This window comes from Protopterus annectens, chromosome 15.part0 (assembly GCF_019279795.1).
Source record: "Protopterus annectens isolate FY-2018-M chromosome 15.part0, PAN1.0, whole genome shotgun sequence".
Taxonomy (NCBI): domain Eukaryota; kingdom Metazoa; phylum Chordata; order Ceratodontiformes; family Protopteridae; genus Protopterus; species Protopterus annectens.
The window spans coordinates 581,547,283-581,568,175 of NC_056749.1; the positions used below are offsets into that span (position 1 = coordinate 581,547,283).

General features: G+C 37.7%; 1 protein-coding gene across 1 annotated transcript in view; it reads left to right on the forward strand.

Moving 5' to 3' along the window:
* The first annotated feature begins 8,620 nt into the window (after positions 1–8,620).
* Positions 8,621–20,893, forward strand: part of LOC122789932 (serine protease 23-like) — a 163,751-nt gene continuing 151,478 nt past the window's right edge. Inside the window, exon 1 of the mRNA XM_044057405.1 lies at positions 8,621–8,984. The gene's annotated coding sequence lies outside the window, so the exon portion shown is untranslated. The remainder of the gene's footprint in view (positions 8,985–20,893) is intronic.

Sequence of the window (20,893 nt, forward strand, 5' to 3'; positions counted from 1 at the left end):
GGCATTGAGTTTGAGGCCATGGCTTTGATACCAGGCATCTGTCTCAGTGAGGCCATTTTGTAGGATGTCCACATCATTAGGAGTTTCGATTATGGCTCCTAGTTTGCAGTCATCTGCGAACTTAGTTAGCCAAAGACCTTCTGTGTTAGTCTGTACTTCAGAGAACTAGATACCAAACAGGAGGGGACACAGGACTGAACCCTGTGGTACTCCACTTGTCACTGGTCTGAAGTCTGATTTGGAGTCTGCTACTTTCACAGTGTGGGTTCTGTCAGTAAGCCAGTTGGCAACCCATCTTGTGGCATAGGGATTTATACCTAGTTTAGTGAGTTTATCTATAATTCCAGAGTGGGGGATGGTGTTGAACGCCTTGGCAAGATCTAGATAGGCTCTGTGAACCACCTTACCCTCATCTATGGCTTTGGCGACTGCTTCAAAGAAGTCTATCAGGTTTAGAAGACATGATCTGCCTTTTACAAACCCAAACTGTGTGGGGTCCAGAGTTTGGAGATCTCCAATGTCTTTGTTTATGAGTTCCATGATGATACGTTCCATGCAGACCAGGCTCGTCAGGCTAATGGGACGGTAGTTCCCAGGGTCTGTTGTGGCTCCCCCTTTGTGGAGTGGGATAACCGTCATGGTGCACCATTCAATGGCCACAAAGCCTGAGGTGAGGCTATGACTGAACATGGTATTTAGGTGGGGTGCCAGTTCATTCTGTAGCTCATGTAGAAGGCAGCCTGGGATGTTGTCAGGTCCCATGAATGCTGTGTTCTTGGCTTTGGAGAGTGAGGTTTTTACCTGTGCAGCCGTGATTACAGGAACTTTGCATTCTTCCGGTACATAGATGAGCCCTTTAGGGGGTGAGAGGGGGGTAAAGTTAGCATTGAACCTATCTGCCAGGATGTTGGCAATATCAGTTGGTTCTGTATATTTAGTGCCATTGTGCTGTAACTCAGAGCAGATCTGAGTATTGCCATTGAGATTCTTGACATAGCTATAGAATGCTTTGTGGTTGTCTTTAGAATCAGTGGCAATTTTGTTTTCATAACTAGCTTTGGAGGATTTTATGAGGGATCTCAGCTTCTTACTGAGGTTGACCAGGGAGTTCCTCCAATAATGGGATTTTACTCTTTTTTTGCAACAGGTTCTTTCTTCTGTTGTAGAGTTTGTTTATGGCAGAAGACCATCAGATTGGCTTCCTTTTTTTTGAGGATATCATCTTGGTTTTGTTAGGGATAGCATGATCCATGCACTCGTGTAAGTGCTTACAAAGTGCATTTGTGTAGGATTCAGCAGTCGTACCTCTATTGTCCATCTGCATGGGTGTCGTGAAGTTTGCCACTTCTGTCTTAAGAAACGTGAAGTTGGCTTTGGAGAAATTTTTTACGTTTTTTTCCCTAATGGGGGGTGGGGTGGGATGTGGATTCTAGGGTGATCAGCTTGTGGTCGGATCTGACCAATGAGGAACTAACCTCTGGTGTGGAACACCAGTGACATCATTACTTCCTTCAGGACTAACCTTGATGACTGGATGGGTGACTGCAAGTTCATCCCTGGCCTGACATATTTTTCCTCTGGGAAACGAGAGTACATCTTGAGACTGGTATGTGGTAAGGCCCACATGGTCATCATAATTACTTGCTTTTTAGTTCCTTTGATCCAGGGATCCTATGATTTTCTTTCTCATGAATGCCCTGCTTTATATTTTCAGACTGTCCTCTTTCTTTATTTTTATTTATTTATTTTAAAGATGTAACCACTTTGACTCTGTGGATTTCCTTAAGTTATTTATAATATTCTGGCATATCTTGTCCCTGCACCCTTTCATGCAGAATGTTCATATTAAGCTGTTTTATTTTTTTCTTTATATGGCTTCTGATGCAGAATATGCACAATGTCTTGCTTCCTTGCACTGTTCTTATCATGTGTACGTCTATAGATTATATTGATGAGTTGTCCAGAGCTGTACGTATGACTTCATCTGGGGTATTGGCACATGTATATAAAATGAATAATTGCTTCTTATTTCTAGCTAATGCTGCTCCCTCCTATACATCCTGGCATTGTAATGCCATCAGCCCTCCGTCCTTGTTTTTCATTCAGGTTACTTGTCTTGAGATTATCTATGTGACTATAACCCACTGTCTTCTGCTGCTGTTACCATTCTCCTCTACAAACACAAGCACATTCACACACACACACTCACAAAACTACATCACCTAGGTGTAGACATCTTGTTTTTATTGTTGTCTACTGGGTGTATTATAATGTATTTTACTGCAATGTAGTTCAACTACCATGTTTTACATAGTCTTTCCAGGCAGGCCAAGTCTCCTCTCATTCTGTCGACATCTTATTTTGTATAAGTGCTGATATCTGGCTTTACATCATTTTACTTCCAGACTTTTCTTAAGGCTCAGGGTTACTTATAAAGAATTGAAAAGGCCACATTTCATACTGACCACCACTACTGTACTCCACTGAATGTCATCCTTTCATCTGAGTAAACTCTGTTTCTTATAACTCTCTAAGTCATATTGTGTAGTCATTGTTTTACCTATGCTACCACCTGATAAATTATTCTGAACCTATAACTCTATTTCCTAAGGTAATATCCTGGTTCATTCATTCATTCTTTAAGACTCACTTTATCCATTTTGTAGTGGGGCATGGCTTTTTGGAGAACTCAGCAGTAGTAAAATAAAAACAAAACAAAAAAACGAACTGTAGACAAGATGCTAGTCTGTCTATAGACACATGTGCAAGTGCGCACGCACACACGCACGCACGTGCACACACACACACACACACACACACACACACACACACACACACACTTACTTCTGCAGATGTACCTGTGAGTAGTTTGGAGTATCGTCAATTTATCCACAGCATGACTTTGGGATGTGTGAAAAACACAAGTATCTGGCAAAAACCCAGTTAAAGACTACTTGTTAGATTTAATGACACACTTCAAGCATTAGGAAAATTTCAGAAGAATCTTTTCTCAGATCCTCAATAAGACAATCAAGTAGCACTTTTCAAAATAGGATTTAGTATTTACAGTTTATTCCAACTTTACAAACATATCTTTTATTTGGGTCAATATTACATTATCAAAAGTTCAAATCACTGAAAATCAATCCAGCAAAACAACAACACCGAAATTTCATAAAACCAAAAGTTTACTTTCCCGAAGTTTAAAATATTGAAGCAGCGGCTGACATGTTTCACAGTGCTCGAAGCTTCTGAATGGAGATCGCAGTACAATGAGGATTGGGAAATGTATTCTTTGTCCTCACTGTAGTGTGATCTTGGAGATGGTATATATCATTTGTAGGGGTTGTGGGGGTGCAGGGCAGCTGAAAATCTTAGAAAGAAACATAGATTCTGACACCAAACAAGGACTTCATGGGTGCAATTACACTGCCCTTATATACTGCACAATCAGCAGACCTGACTGATTTTGCAGTTTATCCATCCATTCCCTATGCTTGTAAGGGTTATCTTATAGCTGTCTTACACATTTTTAAATCCAGTCACTACTATTGACTGTACTACATCTTTAGGAAGGCTATTCCACTCATATGCAACTTTCTTGCAGATGGCTCATGACAGAGAGGATCATAGGATCCTAGGCTTGCCCCCCCCACCCCACCCCCCTGCAAAAATGTAACAGAAGCTGTATTTTTGTTTTTTACTGAAGCAGTTGCTGTTTTGATATTTTAAACTTTGGGAAAGTAAACATTTGGTTTTATCCAATTTTGGTGGTGTCATCTCACTGGATTGATTTTTGTTGATTTGAACTTTCGGTAATGTAGCACAGACCCCTTTTCTTTAACTCTTCTTTAATATCTCAGCATGCATTGCTTTCATGAATTTTACTGAACATTCTCAAATGGCTAGTTAACACTCTAACATTTCATTAATTAAACAATTAACCATTTATCTTAGTAATGAAACAAAGACAATAAAACTACAATAAGATTGAGAAAAATAAACAATTTTAAATAAACAGTCATATCCCTAGAGCAAGCATTCAGCAACTTCGTAATCTTCCAGAAAAGTTTTCCAAATATTTTGATTGTTCATACCAGTTTTGAAAAATATCATACTTCAAAATATTCCAAGTTGCTTTATATTGCAAAATCATCTTACTTTGTTATAGAAACACTTAATGTTACTTAATAAGTGAAAAAAATAATCTCTGGGGATTTTGGTGATGTTCCTCACTGAAATGTCTGGCTACTGGGCTTATGGCAGAGTTATTACTGATGTACTAATTATGTTCTAAAAAAGTAAATGAATTTTACCAATTGTTTTCTCTTGGTACTCCAATAAGAGACTTTAGGTCGGCAGGAACTACTTTAACCATTCTGCAGTCAAGAAGCATAGCCCAAACCAATACAAATGCCATTATAACCATATTAAACTGTGGAAAAAAGATATACCTTTCATAGAATCTTTTGGCAAAACACACTTATGAAATTATCTGTTAATGTGAATTGATAACTATAGTCTCTGTTTAACAATCCCGCATGAATTTGTAGGCCTTTCTCCTCAAACACCTCCTCACCCACTTAAATTATACACATGATGAAAATCACTATATGCTATCGATATAAGCAAATGAGGAGAATGGATAGCACTGCAAAGAAATGTGTTACCTGCAATACATCTTCCAGCTATCCTAGAGTCTTACCCAGAGTTTGTTCAATGGTGTTCCGAGTGTTTGTTCATGTTAGGTTTCGGCAATTTTGTCTCAGTCTTGTCAGATTGATTAGACCTGTTTTCAGTATATATATATATATATATATATACACATGGCAGGAAATACTAACCGTGATAACAACAACATAACTTCTCATGGGTAAAATGCATTCTGTACATACGAAAACAGAGATGGCATACTTGCAGCTCTTTGGTATTGAAGAGCAGGTGTAACAAAGCACAGCAGTGAGCGGCAGTGAAACAAAAAAGAATCAAGCAGGAACAGAAAGTAACTGGATAATATTTAAGAGGAAATGAACAGTCCTTGTCTAGAAGGACAATATCAAGACAGTTATCAGAAAGCTGAAGAAAGTGAGGCAGATGAATGTGCAAATGAATTATTATCTGTTAGCTAGACAACATGTTTAATAGGCAGTTTATTTATTTGTTATATACAATGGGCATATTCATAGGCAGACTAGGGATCTAAGCAGTCCCTGACAGCTGTCCTTTTCATTGGGTGTCTGAATGTTTTGTTTTGTTTTGTTTTGTTTGTTTGTTTCTAGTATGATTTGCAGTGCAAGGCCTTCCAGTCTACTGACATTCAACATTTCCAGACAACAGTAATGTGATATTGCACATTGGTACTGCTAGTTTTAGCAAGAGTGACTCTGCAGTTCAAGAGAAACCTTGATCAAGGGAGCTCACATCCAAAGCACATTATTTTACACATTCAGATTTGCTATGAGTTTATCAGAGTAATAATTGACTATGAAGTACTTTCTGCAGTCAGTAATTTAGATGGTAACAATGAACATGACTGAGATGACCCTTTCCCAAGGAAAAGCATTACTAATATCTGGAAGAATTCAAATAACTCTTTGGCTGCACGTTCTGGTTGCACTGAAAAAAATAAATCCAAATTGTGAGCACACGGACCCATGGCAATCATTTCAGATAACAGTCAAAAGTAAAGCTTGATAATTTCATTAATTTTACCACTCACATGATGACATTCTTAACACTGATGAAGAATCTTGGACATCTTTAGTCCTATAAGAGAATCTCATGGTTCCGTTAATATTGTCAGGGGCCATCTGACTCCATTAAGCCTGATTTTAAGCATATATTTTATTTGCTTTGTGTTGATTAAGTTAGTCGCACTAAGTCTTTGGCCTGTTGTCAGTATAGACTCAAGGTGGTATTTGAACTCTATGGGTAATTTCAGCAAAATGCAGTGGAAATACCGCACAGGAGTACAGTATTTTCCTTATGTTGCATGATAGTGTCATTAGTGGAACATGAATCCAAACACCTGATATGGGAATAAAACTTGCAGCCCCCTGATCTTCCTTGCAACAAAAACAAAATTGATAAATGCTGACCTACTGACACTATCAATGATACGAGTCCTGTTATTCTGGAGAAGGATGCCTTTTAATCTGCTGATAGATTCCCTGACATACTTCTCAACCTCTTAGAGCAAGATATCTGGGCAAAGCCACAAAGAATGGGGGGACAAAGGCCCCAAAATAGGGACACCTGCTAAATATTGCTCTTACAAACTTAGAAAGTTGTTAGAACAATAGGTTTTGCATTAGCATGAATTTTCTGAAGGCTATGACATCTGAAACTCAAAAGTCTGCCATAATTTTCTGACTTCAGTCATGAATGATTTGCCATTGATTTTCCAGAAAAGCACAGTTTTATGATAAACAGATGAAAAATATGAGGCAAAAAACTGGACGTTCTGTGAAAAATCTGTACAGTTAAGAGGTATGCTTCCTGACTTTTCTTTTTCCTGCTAGGTTCCTTCTGTTTTTTTTTTTTGTTTGTTTGTTTTTAGTTTTGGTGGTGACCTTGCTAGTTCTGCATGGGACTCCATAAATGTCTAAAGGCAACCCTGCACAATAAAACCAAGAAAATTGTACTCTCTCAAGCTGCAGGCTGTGCAGTTCTTAAAGAAATTAATATAAAGGAACAGAGCACAACAGAACATAATACCCATTCAACTAATGACACAACTCAGTTTTTCTGGCTAAAAGGTTTTTTTTTAAATCCAGTTAATATGATTCTTGAATTGCTACCCTGTCTACAAGTTGTGAAAATCTTAAATAAATGAATATAAAGGAATATAATAGAATACAGTACTTATTCTGGATGAAACTGCACAGTTTTCTGGTTAAAGAACTTTTAAATCCAGTTAACACAATGTTTGAAATGCTTCCCCTTCTCTGCAGCTGATACAATATTAGGCAGTGCTGACCTCCAGCAGTGCTCAAAAAGACAGAATCAAGCAAATTGTTTTTCTTCTGTGTTAACATCTATGAATGACCAGTTACTAGTGATCCATTTTCCATAGCGGTCTCAGAGCCAGATTCACAGGGATGTGAGCAACAGAGTAATAAATCCCTAGACAATACAGCTAACCCTTGTTTTGCACTACATAGTTCATCTTGGTCAGGAGCAAACCCAGGCCTTTGGGGTTTTGTGATGAGGAAAAGCACCTCACAACAAAGAGGTAGCTCAACTTCTTCTCTTTCAAAGAAAAGGGAATTTTTTTCACCCCAAAAGGCTAACATTTCTAGTAAGTGACTATGTTGGCACTATCATTTATTGCTGCTAGATATGTAAATAATGTATATATTAACTTATTTGCTTTATAATTTACTGAACTGTGATTGTCTGCATTAAGGCTTTTGTTCTGGGTTGTTTTTGAAAAGGGTTATTTGACCAGCCCATTTATTCGATTACAAAATTTAAAAAAAATAGAAAACATAAATGAATACAAATATAACAGGACCTCAGATAATGGGGACTTTTGCCAACAAATGCCCTGAAGACATGTACAGAGGTGTATGCATGAAGTACTGACCTCATAAATCTGACTGCACTCCCTATAGCTAGAAAAAGTGAACAGAATAACTGTTATCAGGATGACACCGGCATTTTGTAGATTCTGAGCCATGGTAGGACATACAGCTAGGGAATGATCCAAATGCAATCCCACAAAGTTAAAGAAAATGATCCAGATGACATTATGTGTGGGAGCAGGACAGTGGGACATAGGAGGTTAGGGCCATATGTCCTATGAAGCATGCTCTGCCAGTAAATCTCCAGGGTTCACCAGGGTGAGGCAGATGCATCCACATATTCTTGCTTTGTTTAACACTATTCTATACTCTATCAGGGTAATGTTGCAAAAGCAGATGATAAACATTCACAGGCCCACACATACACACACACACACACACACACACACACACACACACACACACACACACACACACACACACACACACACACACACTACATCCACTGCTTGGGATCTTTCCAGCATGCATAGAGGGTTTGTCGAAGTTTGAAATAAACCCCACTCGAATGTCTGTCTGCTCTGCAGAGCTGAATAGAAAAATATGTGAAAATAAACTTCAGTTAAACAGCAGTGAAATGGATACAGTTAAAAGCTGATACCACATTTACCACATATTTCTAAATAAGCATTTTTAATTCTAGATGTATAACTAACAGCAGTTTGTGGATTCTTCTATTTCATACAGAAAAAGATTAAAGTAACACCTGACTGCACCACATGCAATATTACCTGCAGATGTGCCCAGCAAAGGCTGAATCCACAGGTGCATGCTTTGTTTCAGTATTTACGGTTACCACCAGGGACTTCATTCCAGAAATGATAGTAATACAGCCATTGTTAGTATTTGTAGTTACAGAGATACCATCTTCAGGTCTGAAACATGACTAGGTAAAGTGATCTATAAACTAGTGGTGTATTTCCTTGTTGTTTCACTGTAGGATTTAAGTGTAATGCATCTGAATGGATAGATAATAAGTCAGGCACTAGGACCCCGGAGGAAAGTATCATGTTCCTAGGAACATTAAGTGGTTCAGCACTGGCAGTTCCCCCACACATAGATCGAAGAGCTCACTGATTCCTGAAGCCTGCTGGAATACAAAAAGCAATAGAGACAAAAAGACAAAGAGGGGGCAAGAGACATTCCTGACGACTGTGTCACTACACTTAAAGCCACCACCCCTCCCCACATCCACTTCATAGCCCAGACTTCATCACAGATACAGATACACAGGGACAGAAGAAAGGACTTTAGATCTGTTTAAAATTACTCCCTTCAGAAATGGGAGTGGACGTAGAACAAATCCCACTGTTGCCACCTTGATCCTGATTTTCAGCTACCTGCTGCCTGTTCTTTGAAAGGAAAAGTAAGCAGACATTAAGACCACCAATTACTCAGGTAAGTACATATTTAACCCTTTCATGCCAAAAAAGGGAACTCTTATTTCATTGTTTGTATTTTAACTTAACTATTTTTTTTTAATGTAACTAAAACCCGATGAATGGGAAAGTCATAATAAGCTGAGATCCATTTCTAGCTTCTTTCCTACAGAGGTGTGCTTTAGAGAATACAAATCAGCAAACACGCTAGACATGACATTATGGCAAGTGTTCAAATCAGAAAAGCAGTTCACATAAGTTTGTTAAGATGAAGAAAAGAGACAAAGTGTCTAATTCTATGTATCCTTTTTCCAGTCTTTCTTTGTTTAAGATTAGTCTATATTCTGTTATGGTCATTTAGGGAATATAACCCATATCAGGTCTGTTAGTGTTTGACAAGAATCTTACGTCTCAGACTTAAAGTTTGAGAACAACCATTTTTCTTTTCCTTCCTTCCTTTCTTCCCTATCTCTCTGTGGTTTCCCCATGTTCCTGTTTTTGTTCAAGGCAGTCATGTAAAGATCCCAAAAAGTGGGGAACACCTCCTGTCTCCAAGATAAGAAGGTATGCATCCCTAGCAACAGAGCTGTCTCTCACCTTATCTGTTGCCACATTATCATTCTGGATAGACAGCATGTTGTCATGTCAAACTTTCTTCTAATTTGGAAAAGAGGATAGTAGCCTGTCAGACCTTCTTTCAAAACTGGACCCTCTCTTCTCAAGTGAGAAGCAGCTTTAATGGTGTCCCACTGGGACAGCCGAGGGGTGCAATTTTCTCACCAGCTTTCACGTTACATGTATCAAAAACTAAAATACACTTAATTTAGTTTCCAACTACAATTAGCACATCTTATTTTGTCATTTTTATGCTGTGTCTTGTGATCATTACATAGCTATTTACAGAATACACCTAAGACAATTTAAACGCTAGAATATATCTTTTAAATGTGTACTTAGCATAACTGTCTGAAAACTGCATACCCAAAACACATTGTTTAAAAACTTTATAGGGAGGTAAGTGTTCAACTAATCAGCACAAGATGACACAGACATCTGCATCTAAGACCCAAAACATAGCTCCTACCCACATTCAGCATGTGACAGGAGTATCTTTTAAGCAAGTTAGCCACCAGCTATGTCCTGCATAATATATTAGCTGCTACAGCACTCTCTCACTGTTTGGTACAGTGCTGTGCCTGACCTGCAGATGGAAGCAGGGCTACATTCCAGATTATTTTTCCCCGGAAGCTAATTAGCAAATATTTTGGAAAGCAGCCACATAATGAAAACAGCCTTTTCAATAATTTTGCCTGAGTGTAAATAATGACACACACATTTATATATAACATATATGTGTGTATATACATATATAAAATGCATGTATATGTGTAAAATTGTATATTATGTATAAATATAATAGTGTTTATTATATTTATACATAATAAACACGTTTCTCTAGACTGATAAATCTGATTTCAATATTTTGTTCTGCTTTTTTTTTTTTGTTCACTGCAATCTTAGAACTACATTGTGATATCACTGTGGCTACTTTTAAGGTCCCAACTCTTCAGTCTTATTGCTTTTTTATCCCAGGAAAGTATATTTCAGAATTTGTACTTCATTTGTGCTGGAGTCCTGGTTTTAGTCCTTTGTAGAACAAGGTAGAAATGAAAAAAATACAAGTCCTTTTGCTCAGGGTCAGGCCTCTGGTACTGTTCTCTTGTCATAGAATACAGTCCTTCTTTGCTTCACACTACACCCTGTGGCTTATAACTACCCAACATTTATATCTCTGTACACCCCCACAGTCTTCCATCAAGCTACTCTAGTTGTTAACTGACAACTCTTTTTCTCATGTAGGTATATGCTATTTATTTAGACTGCACACATTCTCACTTAGTGAAACAAAACATCAGTGTGTTAAAACTGCAGTTTACATATTTGAGAAACTGAGCCCTGTTTCTTAAATGAGGCTGTCTCAATTCTATAAAAAGCATTAACACCAAAAGCTTCTTTCGTCATCCCAACCATTAGGCTGAATATACATTAAATATGCAAAAGCAGGAAATCAAATTAATTAGTATGAAGTGTTGCTTTAGGCACTGAAAAACAAATGGTCTGTGATTAAAAATCTCCTCTTTTACAATCTCTTTTATTTTTAATTACATTAAATAATCTCTGGTTTGTTGTGTTTTACTTTGTACAGTTACTCATCTTCATAAATATTCCGTTCAATATAAAGCATAAAAATGCACAAAAACGCATATGTGTCTGTGTGTGTGTGTGTGTGTGTGTGTGTGTGTGTGTGTGTGTGTGTGTCTATATATATCTGTATTGGTATCTATATCTATATATATAGATACATACATACATACACACAGATCCCAATCAGTTGATAGAGATTTCAGAAACTCGAAATTCATATCGACAAGACAATATGACTGAATTTCTGAAAACCCAAAGTTTTTGAATGGAGCTCAAGGTGCAGTGACAATTGGGACATTTACAGTTTTCCTCAATGTAGTGCAATCTTTGAGTTGGTATATATAATTACCAGGGGGTGTAAGGTGCAAGGGGGCTTACCCCCCCTGCAAAAATGTAAAAAAAGATAGATTTTTGTGTTTTTTTAATGTTTGAGTTTTCAGAAATGTGATCATATCATTTCGCAGATATGAATTTTGATTTTCTGAAAACTCAATCAACTGACATAGCTCAACACATGCACACACACACACATACATACATACACACACACACACACACACACACACACACACACACACACACAATAAATAAATATATGCACCACACACACACACACACACACACACACACACACACACACAGACACGCATACATGTACATAAAAATAGACATTTTCTATATATGTGTGTGTGCGTGTTGTTATGTACTGTCTAGACTAGTCATCGAACTGTGCTCTGTCTTCGATCTGATGACTAATCATTGATCAAGAAGTATCCATCATTGCAGTTATTGTATCAGTCCTGTACATTAGGGGTTGTCCTCTTTTACACTGGTTTTAGACAATGCCAAACATGATGTCTTTCTCTAATTATGTTTCTTTTTGCATGTTATGTCTAAAGTATAAAAGTCGAAGTCTTGTCATCTGAGCTTCTGGGAAATGTTTAGGTTTCATCTTTGCCAACACATACTGGTTTATTTTTCTGGCAGTCCGTGGTATATGCAGTAAAATACATATATGTATAAATGACCACACACACACACACACACACACACACACACACACACACACACACCTTTTATTTATTACACTTCAATTTGGTTATCATTACTCAGCATGCTGTTTTTCCACAAAGGACCAGTGGAGAAAAGTTCCACAGAAAATAAGCTCAGAGGTACTATATAGACAGTTATTTGAAGTACATTTATCATCAGAAAATATTCATGGTGTGTAGAAGAAAGCAGGACATACTCTGCCGGCATGCGTAGTGCAGATATAATCTTGGGCAGTAAGAAAATATATCCCATTTGCTGCTCATTTAACTTAATGGCTCACTTGGCAAGCATTCCTCTTTAACTAATAAAAACATTGACATTATGCAATATACGAGCTGTCTACCCTCATTATAATCTCTGCTTTTGCTATGGAAACTGGACAATCACTCATACAGAAGCATTCACTTTGTAGGAATATAAGTTGTTGAAAAGTTTGAAATGATAGGTGGAAATTTTGTTTTAACTGTCTGGAAAGAATTACGTATGTTTGGCATAAACTGAAACTGCATTTTACATAGCTGTATCTGAGAGCAAATTAAGATTGGATGTGAATGAGAGGACAGAAACACTTGTTAGCAAGGTTGTGTCTTTATCAACTGATGGAAGTCTGTACGAAAGAGAACAGCAAAAAGACAGTTGTGAAAGTGGATATAGACTACTGAAGTTTACAGAGTTAGTAATTTGTACAGTAATGTTACTCCAAGCAAGTACCTGCGCTGGTAGATAACCTCATATAGTGAATCAAGAAAGGGGAAACTTCAATAGTTTTTAAATTTTGGTGGTGGTGGGAATAGTTTTGCTGCTCTTCTGTGAGCTGCAATAGTGTAGGTCTATCATGCAACTCACAGGGTTAGGTGATACTACCAAATGCAGAATTAAAGCACATGGTTTGCAATTGTTTAAAATTATAATTGCTGTGGTGATGATGTATTTATTCTTTCTGTCCTAAAGACTGGTAAATGCAGGCATTTAATTCTAGTTAACTAAGTGACTAATTGCCAGTGTCTTTTTCAAAGAGTTTAGGGAAGGTTACAGTAGAAGGCAGGTCCACAACAAAGCAGTAACTAGCAACAGTAAGACTTAGCACTGCAGTTCAGCCACCAAAACTGAATAAGAATAATGAGCAGGCAGATGTGTGCCATGCAGCGTTTAAGTCCTGTTCACATCTATGCTACTCAGCATTTCCTGGCTAATGCAGATCATATGCCTGTCCTGGATATCCTCCACTACGTTGGCATGCAGTAAGTACACTGGGAAACCTCACATAACCTCGCATAGGGGTCTTCCCTTAGTCTGGAAATAAATCTCAAAAGGCACTGGGCAGCATCTTGACTGTCAGTCAGTTTAGACACTTCCACGGCATGTAGGGATGGTAGTCGATGATTGTCATGCAGCTGATCATTGAGCACATATCATGAGTACCTACATATCTAAGGTACACTGGCTGGATATGTTGCCCATGCAGCCTGGTGGGTGGCCCTTACTGAGTGCCAGAAATTAGTTTTCCAAGTCTGTGCCATCCCAAGTGCAGGACATTGTGAGAAAGGATAACCCTTCATTAGCAATTGTTCTGCTCTGTCAGTCTTAGGCCTTAACCCCAAGCTGACAGCATATGAGACAACACCATACCACTTGATACTACAGACCTGGCATTCATTAATGTTTTGCTTGCCTAAGATTTATGGACTCATTACACACCACGTCTGCTAAAAAAACACTGTAAATCTGTTACAGGCATTACACAACATCACTGGTGTTGTTTGTTTATTTATTTTTAATTTCAGTAGCTGATAGAAAATAGAGCTGTACTGCATTATTCAGATGTAAACAGAGTATAATATGTATCTTTCCTTTTTTTATACTTTGAATATGAATGAAAGCCTGTCAGACTCAAAAGTTACTGATCATAAGTTTGTCATTGCAAGCCTTAGGCAAAAACACTGACTTCTAAAGCCATAAATGAAACAAAGTAAAACAAGACTTGTTGTCAAAGTGGTAATAACAATCACTGAAACAATGGTGGGCGTATAACCTACTGCATGAGCAGTGTGATGGCAACTCCATTAGAACACAGAAGCAATTATAGGTTCATAGGTTCATACTAGGCTATCTGCCCTAGGGCATTTATAAGCCTAGCCAGAATGTGTTTGGCTTTCGCCACACATTTTAAATTTATTTTGCTATGCCCTTTTTCGAGGTTAGTATACTGTGCCTCTGTCTAACAGTGACACAGAAGTGATACCTGGGGTAAACCTATGATCTCCCATCCACTCATCAAGATTCCTCTTGAAGAGAGTCAATGAGGGACTCTGCCTAACCTGGACTGGGATTTTATTCCAGAGTGAAGGGAGCCTCTGGGTTATGAATCTGTCCCTCCAGCATGTCCTATTTATTTCAGTGCTGAGGTTCAAGTCTCTCGAGCGTAGCTCGATGGGATTTGGATTTTCTGAGGTGCAGCATGTTCATTAATTCCGGGTTGGACATGGCTTTATACGTTAGGCACAGATCGCCTCTGAACAGGTGGTATGCCACTGAGTAGAGCTGGAGTTTCTTTAACCGGGCAGCATATGGCATTTGTTTGAGCCCTTTGATCCTCTTGGTGAGGTACTTTTGGGGTCTTTCCAGTTGCTGCAGGTGTCTGGTAAGGTACATCCCAAAAGGGGCATTGTACTCAATTATGGGCCTGATGAGGGATGAGTAAAGAGGCACGATGACCTCCCCTGATTTAGATGTGAATCCCTTCATGATTAGGTGGGCTATATAAAATGTTTTTCTAACCACTTTGGCCACGTGGTTGTCAAATGAGAGATTGCTATCAACTTGGGTCCCAGTGCCGCTTCTAAAAACTGCAGAAACATGCATGCTGTATTGTTTGAGGAGACTGTACTTTTAAGTACAAATTATAATCCATCTAGTTTGAATGATACAAATATCAGTGGTACTACAGATGCCATTTGAGAATGATGTAATAAACTGATTTTTAATTTACTACAGTACTTCACACTAGCTTGTTGAGGGAAAATTAAAAGAGGTCATCAGTCATCTGTATATGTGATATGTAATCAGCTGTCACATTATATATCATATTCCGTCCTAGGAGATCTTAGCATTACATATTGGATTTACAGTGTATAATCATGTGTCATTCAGCTGATGGATGATTAAGCAAGTCTAAAATGTTTAAAACCTTAGAAAGTTGCAACTCAAAGTTATAAAGCATACACCAAAATGAAGGCAAGTCCCTACATCCTTGAACAGTATGTGTATATGATTATACTAAACCCATTTTGCACAAACTCATATAAAATGAGAAAAAAGAAGAAAAAAACATAAATCCACCTTCTTCCTTCTCTCAGACTCTACAACAGCACTCAATCTGAGAGCTATCCCACAGGATTCTGGCATCACTTCTTGGATCCTCTTCACTCATTTCAAAAAGTGAAGAATAAATGAGATTTCGGTATGAGATTTTGTCATGACTGTTAATAGAGAATGCTGATATTCTAGTAAATATATAGTCATCAAGAGATGTGGGTAATATACATGGGGTGTGTTTGCAAAACACAGCCATGCATGCCTTATGGCTTCCCTTAAAGATTCCTAAAACTCTGATCACAAAAACTAATTTTTAAAGTAATATAAAGCATAGAGAAATTAAGCTGATGGCTGTAACTTGTGATCAAGACTTTCTCTGATTGCAATGTAGTGGCCAACTAGCCTTCTGCAGATATTCTCCATGAAAAGATTCACCATGGGAGTTGGAGTTCCTCATGTATTAGCACTCGGTGAACATGCCTGGTGTCTGACAGCAAGATGGGTCTTGACTAGGCAAAAAAACAAGGAAGTAAAACTAGGAAGTGTACATTATGACTGATAAATGAACCTATACCAGGGCTATTAAAACTGAATTGTGTATTATCCCATAAAATATTTACACAATGTTGAATCAGACAAGTGACAGTGTGATAGACCTTTTTTTGTTTTTGCGTGTGTGAGTGTGTGTGTTTGTGCTTATTTGTTGGCTTTTGCCTTAAACTGAATGCTTCTTCAGTCTGCCTCCTCAGAAACTGTGTTTCTTAACAGATATAGCTAGTACACTCTGAATGTGCAGTGCCTTCAATGCGCACTCTAATGACGTCTATGCTAAAATACTGGATCTAATTCCAAAACTGTTTACATTCAGGACAAGGTACTTCCTCATGTCTACAAAAGATACCCCTTTGAGAATGAATCCAAAAGAAGGCTTGCACATGGGATATACAAGTGAGGAAGCGTATAAGCCATTATGGTCTTGTACAAGTAATGCATGTGATTTCAAGAAAAGCTAGGCTTGTTTTCAAAACACTAGTGATCAACACTAATTTCTATGATCATGACAGTGAGAATGCTCCTGCTTCCACCCCACGTAACAAACACTAAAATTCACAAGTCCTCCTAACTATAGCACTCTCATTAAATTTAGGGCATCTGCTAGAATACTGTCTTGAGATTCTGCAAGAATACTGACTCTTAACTTGTACCAAATTCTCATTTTAACTTTGTATACCCCTTATAATGTGTATTTGATACAAGTTTCATTAATTGTCAACTTATTTGTAATGTTTGTTTATAATATGGATTTCCTGCTTGAATTGTAACAATATATAATGCATTTGTATTGTTTGTTTTAATGTGTATTCCTGCTTGAATTGTTACAATGTATAATAATCTCTAATAACCTAATGTAACATTATTTTGTCTGGAGCTTTTCTCCCCAGGACTCCATTGAAAATGGGTTCATCTTGGCCCAATGGACTACCCTAGTAAACCAACTGCAAATAAATAAAATAAATAAATAAAATGAAAATAAAAATAAACACTAAGCAGGTAAATACATGACCGTACTGTAGCAGCAGCAAATACGTACAAAGACAAAAGCAAAAAAAAACGGTCGTATAACGTACGGCTGTAAAAACATTAAATTTATTTATCACAAAAAGGTAAGCGCTTTCACCACCATCCCAGTGACTTCATCTGACCATATAAAATCACATTAAGTCTATGCATTAAGTATACTCACAACTTCCCCATTACAGAAATTAGTTTCACCTTTCCACTCTACATTTCAAATCCTCGTATCCTGATATGCTATACACATGCCTCAGATTTCATATCTATGATACTAAAATTAACTTAAAGGGAATGTTTACCAAAACTTTACAATGAAAAAATCATCATCATTAAAATGTCATTCATCATCATCATCATATCCACATAAATCTTCCACAGGTTACATAGTAAGATATATATAAATATACATATATATATATATATATATATATATATATATATATATATATATATATATATATATATATGGATTCCACACATTTGGTCGAATGTGTGTTAGGGTCGGCACCTCAGCACGTAAAAATCAACTGCCAATCATTAGCGGACCGGAGTTCCGCTGTGGCGACCCCTAACCGGGAAAAGCCGAAAGACACAACACTTAGTCGAAAATGATTCCAGGCATTTCACTTCACTGAAAGCTCACTTGGTTGAAGTTCGTTTGATCGAAAATGAATATAGCCCCTGCCCCACTGCAGTGCAACCCTGGAGTGAGAATATTAAATAAGTGGGGGTGTGGACTTTTGTCTTGAGGTGCTATTGATGGGTGTAAGTGTCTCTTAAAGATATACAAGTATGCTGAAGAAGTCAGGCCAGAGCCTGGAAAACTGGAAGCAAATGATAAGTAGAAAAATTAGGTAGCAAACAAAGTAGTAACTCTCTACCTGTCTGTTTTCATAAAAAAAAAAAAAAAAAAAAAAAAAAAAGATGGGTACTTGTATGGATAACAGACGTAGGTAGAAATTAGGTGAGTTGGACAGATGGAGCAATGTCAAGAGAAACATTCTGTAAGAAAGCAATGTCTTGATTGATAAGAGCTCATCTACATTAAATTTTCCAGCTTTGCTTTTCTAAATAATGGATAAGCTTGTTCAGGCCATCCTTTCTTTCTGTTCAGAGAGTATTAGTCACAGCAAGGTATGAAGAATTTGCATATTATTCGCAGAAGACAATGTGTTGATGATAAGGAGCTCCCCTCTCCTGAAACCATCAATGACTGGGTTCTTCTGAAGTCTTTTTGCAAACTGTGCTGATATCTCTTGGAACGAGTTTAGGTATATCAGCTATGACAATAACTTGAATATAATTTCAGCTGTTTAACCAACTTATTGAAGATTAGATCCAGACCCTGGCTTGCTAGAAAACTCTTACTGCTAGGAGTTCCTGGATTAGATTAATTTCTGGATTGTACGTTCTTCTTTGAAGTCAAGGTTTTTTTCTTGTAACGTAAAAGATACTTAAAAGATCCTTCTTTAAATCCATACAGACTGGAGAACATTTGCCCCTTTTCAAATCTCCCATCCTTAGGGAAGGTTGGTGACAAGGTATTTTATGAACAATTGCATTTTTACCTTGCATTTCAAGACCTTTTTGATCCATTCCAGACAGGTCTTTCATCAGGACATGTTACTATGATTCACCTTTGGTTAGAGTAGTAAATTACCTTGTCATAGCAAGGAATAAAACATTTGCATTTTAACATGGTGAATAATAGAATCTTAATGGACCATGTTCAAATCTATTCTGGTTTGTCTGCTATTGCACTTAATTGGCTTGCTACTTACTTCTTAGGTCATTCCCAAAAGGCTAATTCACAGATTAATTCTTCAAAGAGTTATGTTAGGGAGTACACAAGACCACAGAACTACATCTTGCCTCCATTACTATTCATAGTGTGCATCCTGCCATTGAAGCAAATCACACAAGGGAAAGGGATCCATTTTATCTGCTACTCGGATGATACTCTGCTGTTATCACTCCTTTTCTCAGGCTCAGATGTCCAGTTTCTCTGAATGAGGGGAATTTTTTGGATTCCCTACTTACATGGATGACTAATAGCCTAAGTTTGGCACTGTGACAGCAAAGACACTGTTGATGAATACATTATCTGCCCATCTTAGGCACTTTACCAAAGTACACATGTTTATGTAAATATTTGGTGAGAGTTCTCTGCCAAGGTTAAGGGTCTGGATATAGTATAGACAATGTGCTGACACTTAAAGACAAGGTGTGACAAGTACCAATCCTACTTCCATCTGAAGACCAGCACTTACATCAAACACCTTTTCCTGTCTGTGAATTTGACAGTGTTATTCATGCTGAAGTATTATCTTGTCAGGACTACTGTAGAATATTTTACTAAGGTCTCTGACATAGATCATGCCTGGTTGCTGCAAGTCACGAATTCTGCACCAAGGGTTCTGACTGAATCTTACAGGTCCTGTGCTGTGAAATTCAGGCTGTGTGACAACTGTGACAGTTTTTGAGATCTTCTTTAGACTCCTACACCATCCAAGTCTCACCTATTTAAAATAGCTTTTGGCACTCTATATCTTAGTTCATATACTTATAAATCAGTTGAAGGTGTGATTGTTTTTCTCAGATCAAGGTTGAAAATCTTGGATAGATTCTCCTTTACTTATGGGATCAGCGACATTCCCTAATTAGGACACTTGAGCTAGAGTCCTCCTTTAGGATGTCCTTTAAGTATCACCTGTTTAGGATTTTTTTGTAAAACCCAGGTAGAATCTTAATATTTCCTAGTTTTCTAAGTATTTATTTATTTTTTTTTGCTTATTCCTATAGAGTTTTAAAGCAATGCAATCCTTGACGGTGTCTGTGTTTTGTATTTATCGTGCACTTTGCTGTAGCTTTGTTATTTCTGTTCTATATGCATTCCCTCCAATAGAGCTGGAAAGTCTGATGCATAACTTCTAATGGTTGTATCTTGAGCCTTTTGACAAAATCAAATTATATACCCACAGTTCAAACAAATGTTTATATTTCCTGAACCACAACTTTTACTAATGAAGTCTAAATGGCAAATATAATCTTTACAATGACTGCAGTCACTTGAGTCTAGATCTTAAACTGGATTTTATAAGTCACAATAGCACAGTAAATATTAACTTCAACTACCCCTCCATCAACTGGGAAAACTACTCATGCACTACTGTACTGGCCCAACGCTTCCTGGAATTCAGTTCCAATGCCCTGGACCAGCTCATTCTTACCCCCACTACAGGAAGCAACATTCTTGACCTGGTTATTACTAACATGGGCAACCGTTGCTCTACACCAGTAGTCAATTCCTCCCTGGTTAGATCTGATCACAAACTAATCACCATGGAAAGCCACACCTCACCCATATCTCCCGCAGAGGTATCCACTATGAAAAACTTCTTTAAAGCTGACTTTGGACTCCTAAAAACAGAGGTGCCTAACTTCACAGCACCCATGCCAATGGAAAATAGATGTATGACTGATGAATCACACAACAATGCACTATATGAACATGTACATAAATGCATGGAACTAGCCATACCCAACAGAACCAAGATGCTCTCCTCCAAAAAAGGAAGCCAATCTGGTGGTCTGCTGCCATTAATAAACTCTACAATGGAAGGAAGAAACTGTTGCAGAAAAAGGTGAAGTCTCAAGACTGGAAAAATTCCCTTATTAGCCTCAACAAAAAGTTGAGATTCCTCATCAAAACCTCCAAAGCCAGCTATGAAGGCAGAATTGTGGCAGACACTAAAAACAACCACAAAGCCTTCTATAGTT